This window comes from Calypte anna, chromosome 4A (genome assembly GCF_003957555.1).
Source record: "Calypte anna isolate BGI_N300 chromosome 4A, bCalAnn1_v1.p, whole genome shotgun sequence".
Lineage (NCBI taxonomy): Eukaryota > Metazoa > Chordata > Aves > Apodiformes > Trochilidae > Calypte > Calypte anna.
Window position 1 is genome coordinate 42,754,005 of NC_044248.1, and position 6,616 is coordinate 42,760,620.

Genomic DNA, 6,616 nt, shown 5'->3' on the forward strand with positions numbered 1-6,616 from the left:
GGCATCTGGCAACTTAACAATACAGGAATTAACAGTTTGGAAGAAAGCAGCAGTTCATAATTCAACTGCTCCTTATGATGGGCTGAAGTTTCCTTTGTTTCCTGTTCAAGAGCAATCACAAGCTCCATTCAGCAAATGCTTGCCCTTCAGGTGTTCCAAAAATATATAATCACCCAGAGCTTTGTGACTGCCTGTAAATGACAAATGTAATTTTCTGCTGACACCAGGAGCAGGTCCACTTATTATCTCTGAAGCATGAGGAGACAGCCTTTGTGATCACAATCAAAGCACTTAAAAGTCTCTACCTCCGAAAGTGTTAAAGAGAGCTTAACCTTTCTTTTCTGAGGGAGAATATAAACAGCAGCATTTTCTTGAAGATGAAGCCAGGATTTAATTTCTAGGAGAGAATTAAATGTTACAAGAGCTTGCTCACTTGAGAGAAATTGGAAAGACAACCAAGACTTACATAAATCGGAAAAAATAAAAGGAGGAAATCAAGCAAATATTGGAGCCCTATTTAGTGCATTTTGGAACAAAAAATCCAACAAACAGTCTTAAGATAAGACTTAGTCAACAATACAATCTGAGCTACTGCATTGCTGAAAGGTTTTTCTTTGCTGGGCATTATTTTCATTAAATTAAAGGCATGTTCTTCCAATAAACCTGAAGTCCAACTTAATTTTATAGAACTTAATTACACAGAAAATAAGATCTTGTGTTTCAGAGCTTTTCTTCCTATGCAATCCACAGAAGCAATGCTTCATTTTTTTTTATTTATCTTAGAGTATAACATCTGAGCCTAAGTGACACCTAGAATTAGTAGTAAAACCATGTCAACATAGACTTCAAGGTGCACCTATAGGGCCCAGACAGTCTTACAAGCAGTTTCAATTAACAAGGATGAATTGGTGTCAGTGCAGTTACTCAGGACAGAAAGGGTTATCCATACAAATGAGGACTTCAGTATTAATAAACAGAAGTAAACCTGCAACACTTCTTTAAGCCGTTTTATTGAATTTCATATGCCTCTGAGCACACTTTCTTCAAAGTCTGGGTGGGAGAAGGAACTTTATACAAAGAACAAGGCAATTCTACAGAATTGTTTTATATATTATTTACAAACTTACAATTTGGTTTCTGCTATAAAATCCTGTAAGCTTGCCAGCCCTAAAGATAACTCTGCCTAGGTGAAGCCTTGTCTGGTTTGTTGCCAGGTGCAGCTAACAGCACTAAGCCTCCACAGGGTTAACACAGCAGCAAGAACACAGTATGGAGAAAAGCTAACAGGTTTAGAACACAGACAAGGCAACATTGAGATTAAGAGCGAGATACCAGGAGCCAACAGTGCAGAAATGGGCAAAACAGACTGGGAAATGGGACTGGACTGGGAAATCAGGAATGGAGAGTGCTAGGATGGGAGGGCAGTGAGTCAAATGATACAGCCTCAAAATTGCTGAAGGAGTTGGCAGGGACACGTGGAGGAGTTAAGCATTGTCAAGGCACAAAAGAAAGGTTATCTGAGCTGCTTATCAATGCAAGATAAAATTTGTGTTGACAAGCACTTGAGGCTCCGTACTGCCATGAGTTAATGTGGTAATCCATTCCTGTCACCATGAACCACATAAAGCAGACGTGTGTTTGCTCCCTTCAGGCATCATATAAGGCTGACACTGAGACACCAGTGGTGGTCAGATTAAAAACTGTAACGTCACCTAAAAAACCACACGGAGCAGGTTCACATGCCACATGGCTTCTCAAATTCTACCTCCCCTGACTTTTCTGGGAAAAGCAATTTGGAAGCCAGTGACACACCTGACTTCCTTGGAGCAAACAGATTTGATATACTTGAGCACTGATTGGAACAAACATATTTGTTATATCTGAGCACTGAACTGGGCCTGTGCCCTTGTCTGAGGCTTCTGTGTGCCCACAACATCTCAGTAAGGACCGTAATTGGCCTGTTCCATGTCACAGCACACCCTGCCTGCATTTTCCATCTCTGCTTCACAGCTTGATTCCTAGATTAGAGTCCCTAGAGAATCACAAAGTTTTCTGAACTCCTGTAAACTGAAAGAAGTCACTGCACTGCATACTAAGGAGCCAATATTGGTACTGTGCTACTCTGAATGAATACAAACCCTTGTATCAAAGACAGCTGTTCAGCAAATTATCCAAAAAAAGACTAAGAAAAACAGGGAAGAAATTCCTTTAGATGTCTGCTGCACAACACACAGGACACAATGTTAAAAAGCATCTTCACCAGAATAAACTATTTCCATAACCTTAGGGCCAGTTTTCTGGTAAAATACATTTTAATCAACTATTTGAGTAGCAAGTTATTTCTTGTACTCTTTCCAGAAATCTCAGGCAAGCAACAGCCTAAAAGATGGAATAAAAACACTAACCTGACTAAAGTTACTCCAGCATATGCTGTCTTCCAAGCACAGCAGTAAAAAGGCAGAATTTTGTTTCAATGCTTATCATTTAAATCATTTAAAGAAAAAAAAAAACCAAAACCAAAACATAGAAAACTACCCTGACTTCTGGAATATAAGCTCCTGTCCTTCACAATGCAGCTTTTTAGACCCATACTCAATTAGACCAGTTAGTAACTGAGTTACTTCAAAGACACAATCATTTTGTATTATTTCTGATTAATTACTTTAAGATTTGAATTACTATATTTGAACATCCACAATTGCATTGCCTTTGCACAATAGTCAGCATAACTGCCTACGAACAATTTAGTTGCAACCTCCAGTCTATCATTTCAAATGTTATCATTCAAAAACTTTAGCTTTAATCATTATGATTCATCTATTGTCAATTTGAGTTTTATTATTCAAAAATTTGATTTCTAGCCTTGATGACTTTGTGTCTGAAAGCTAAATTATGTTCAAAGGACGCTCAGTAGAAAATGACTTATCCAGCAACTACAAAACTGTGACTATTACACTAATCCAAAATCCGTAGCCTCTTAGCTTTACAAAGATCTTACATATCCCCACTTTTTTACTTGCTCAAACTCCGTATTTGAAAAGTCACCCCTGTTTAATTTCCAGATTGAGAGCTCCCTGTTCACACTGAGCTCACCAGGTGTGAGTTACTCACACATGTAACCATGTCTGGTTACTCACAGATTATCTTTTGGATATGTAATAATTTTATAGGCTGCACATAGTGCATTTGAGGAAAGAAAATGAGGTGACACATGTTCATATGGTTTATAATGCTAAAACTCTAGTAGGACTAAAGTCATTTTGTTTCCATTTTCATACACGCATTTATCTGATAAATTCTTCAAACGCTCCTTACATAGTTAAAAGAAATTCATCTTATGCTCACAGGCTTCACCTGTGAAAACCATTACTTTGCCAGCTTTGCATATGACAGTCAGGCTTCCCTGCAGGATATTTGCCAGGATTTTAGTTGCCTCATTACCGAGCTGGACCTTTTGGATACTAGAATTCTACAGTTTGCCCAAAGCTTTAATTACTGTGGTACTGCTAACTGGATTACTGAGACCCCAGGCATTCCACAAAAGCAGGCTCAGTTTTCACCACTATATTGCATTAATCATTTAATAATCTCTTCAATCTTAATTATTACTTCCATTTCCTCATTCCCTCTATTATTCTACTTTCCTCTCCCAGTAATTTTTACCCTATTATCAGTACTTGTACTCCTACTTTTATAAACACTGCAGAAGTAAGAATTACTCCTCAGTCTCACAGCGAGACTGATGCTTATTTTCCAGTGATAATTACCAATATGGTATATTTCAAAGACATGTTTAGGGGATGACACTCACGATTAGGCATGAGTTGTCTAGAAATTTATCACAACTGAATTTTGCACTGCATGCAAGTATAATCACCTGAAATGTCTAAGCTAGGAGACTGTGACAAAATATACCTGATAATGCTTCAGTGCATTTCATTATAACATTACTTCCATTGAAATATTTACTTATACCCAAAATGTGGATATAAACATAGGCCAAGCAGCTAGAAAATGTCATTGGCAAAGATTTCTTCAGTGAGCAGTTTAGTTCACAAACCTCCTAGCTTCTGGCTAGAAGTTCATTTTCTCTACATCTTTGTGTCCTTAACTTAATTCAGTCAATATTTATTGCTACACCTCCGCAGGGGAATTAGTTTACACTACATCAACAAAATCTGTAACAAGTAAATCTATTAACATAGATTGGGACTGAAGTTATTAAATTGTCTTGCAGCCTTTCCCACAAAACACTACTGAGCAATGCAGAAGTGTTATTTACCTTTAATTACTAGTTCATGGTTAAATTGGTACCTGCTTTTTCTGTTGGCCTCTCAGTGAAGTGTGAACTAGAGACAGAAAAAATTACAACCTTCTTCACCCAGAGTCACACAACATACCTATCAGCTTGCCTTTTGGGCTCATGTCTTTCTGGTACAACTCCTTCAGCCAAAAGTCTCTGTAAATTATTTTGGTAAGCCAAATCAGCAGAAGATAGAATTTTAAAAGGCAACAAGAATCTGAGCTTCAGTGTCTCATTTCCTCAGTTCCTTGTATGCCATATAAGCATTCTCCTATACCATCAATGCTGGGAAAGAATAAATACATCAGGGACTGAAAGCATTCCTATCACCGCTGAGGTATAAATGAAGTCAATTTCTTTATTATTTCTATATATAATTATAGGCATAAAAATATGCAGAATTCTGAGTCTTATATACATCCCAACACAAACACGGGAAATAATGTGAAAAACTGTAGACAGACAAATAACACTATGGTTCTGTATTAAAAATTTCACAATGCTAGATGCTGATCGCAAAATTATTTATGCACAGCCATAACTTCAAGAACATAAGTAGTCCACTGACTGCATTATGACTCCAACAAGTGTTTCCACAATCAAACACAAATTATTTGATAACAGACAAGTGGATATACCACCCAGACAGGGAAAAAAAACATTTCTGAAGTGAAGCATATTAATAAAATTCCATTTAAAACATCCTCCTGATTATTTCCCAAAGGATCATAAAGTATTCATGCACCCACGGTTTGATTTAAAAGGATTCTACTATCTAGCACTCTTCTAAATGCAATCACAGCATTCTCTAGCACGGTAGAAGCTAATTATACATAATATTGCTAATTTTTACTCTTATTTATGCTACTGATAGTCAAAAGGAGTTCTGCTTAATCCATATTTCACTGGAACCTGTCTGCACATAAGCAATGAAGGAAAAAAGAGGACTTATTACATCAATGAGCACGAAAGGAGAACCAGAGCATCTCCAGTTATTCATCCAAAGACAAGCTCTGCTCTTCAGGACATGATACTTCACAGGGATTTGTCTAATGACACTTTGCTGACACGAGTCAAGCCTTTTCACTACTACAATCCTTATGCTCCACAACCAACGTTCTGATGGCAAACACTATCAAATCTCATAATAACAAAAGAGGCATTTTTTTATCTAGTCTTCAAACTGCCAACTTTTTTGGCCAGCTCGTGATATTGCAATAATTAACTCAGTAGCATAAGGTCTTGACAGGCAGCACAAAAGCATTCACTGTTTGATTTCCCCTGATTAAACAACCCTCCTAAAAAGAAATACTCTCCTTTTCTGTAGTGGTTTCCATTAAGAAATTCCAGCCTTAGCAATCGCATATATGATTCATGCTAAAATGTAAAGCATTTCCATAGCTGTTGGGACTTCATTGACTTCAACCAGGAGCTCCATTAACAAGACTATTTATTCCTTTATTTAGTCAGTCAAAAAACGATGGAATCACTAATTTAAAGAACAAAGCTTTTCAGTAGACCATTTTTACATTAATATATGTTCACATCACATAAGCTAGGTTTAATTTTCATAACTTTCTAAATGCATATATGCCTTAGCACTTGTCAGGGGAGTTGTATTAGCGGATTAGTTCTGTGCTCAGTGCTTCAGAGACAAGTCAAAATTAGTTAAGAACACAGTTATCTGGTAACCTCAATGTACACAAAGTGCATGCTTACTTCTGTCCCACCGGTAGGATTTTACAGGCACAAGGTTTTGAACTTCTTAAGGTAATTCATCTGTTCTGCCCCCAGGCTTTCATCACCAACTCCATACGCCTCACCTTCTCAACCCTTTCAATATACAATTTACACAAGGCCCTAACTCAACACAGAACTTTCAGGCACTTCTTTGCTCTCCCCACCCCTCTCTCTCTCTTCTGTGTCAATATCCTCAACTGTGCAAATCACTTTGCTATAATTTTATTCTACATTATTCCAAATACCTTTTTTTTCCATCCCAATAAACACACAACAGAGCTACCCACAAAAGAAAACCTCTATCTCCAAATGCAACACTTTTGAAATAAGCTCACTTACCTTTAGCTGAAAGTTACAGATGATTCGTGTGGGGTTGGTGTGGTTTTATTTTCTTGATGTACTAACAAGGATCCATTGAAGACTTTTCCCTGTGTAGTGGGTCCAGTAAAATCTTCCCTGTTTAGACTGCATATCAGGCCTTCTGCTCCTTTTAGAAGCAAATCACCTGTGACTATGACCCATCCTCTACTCTTCACTGAGGAGGTACTGACTGACGACAGGGGTGGTCCGACT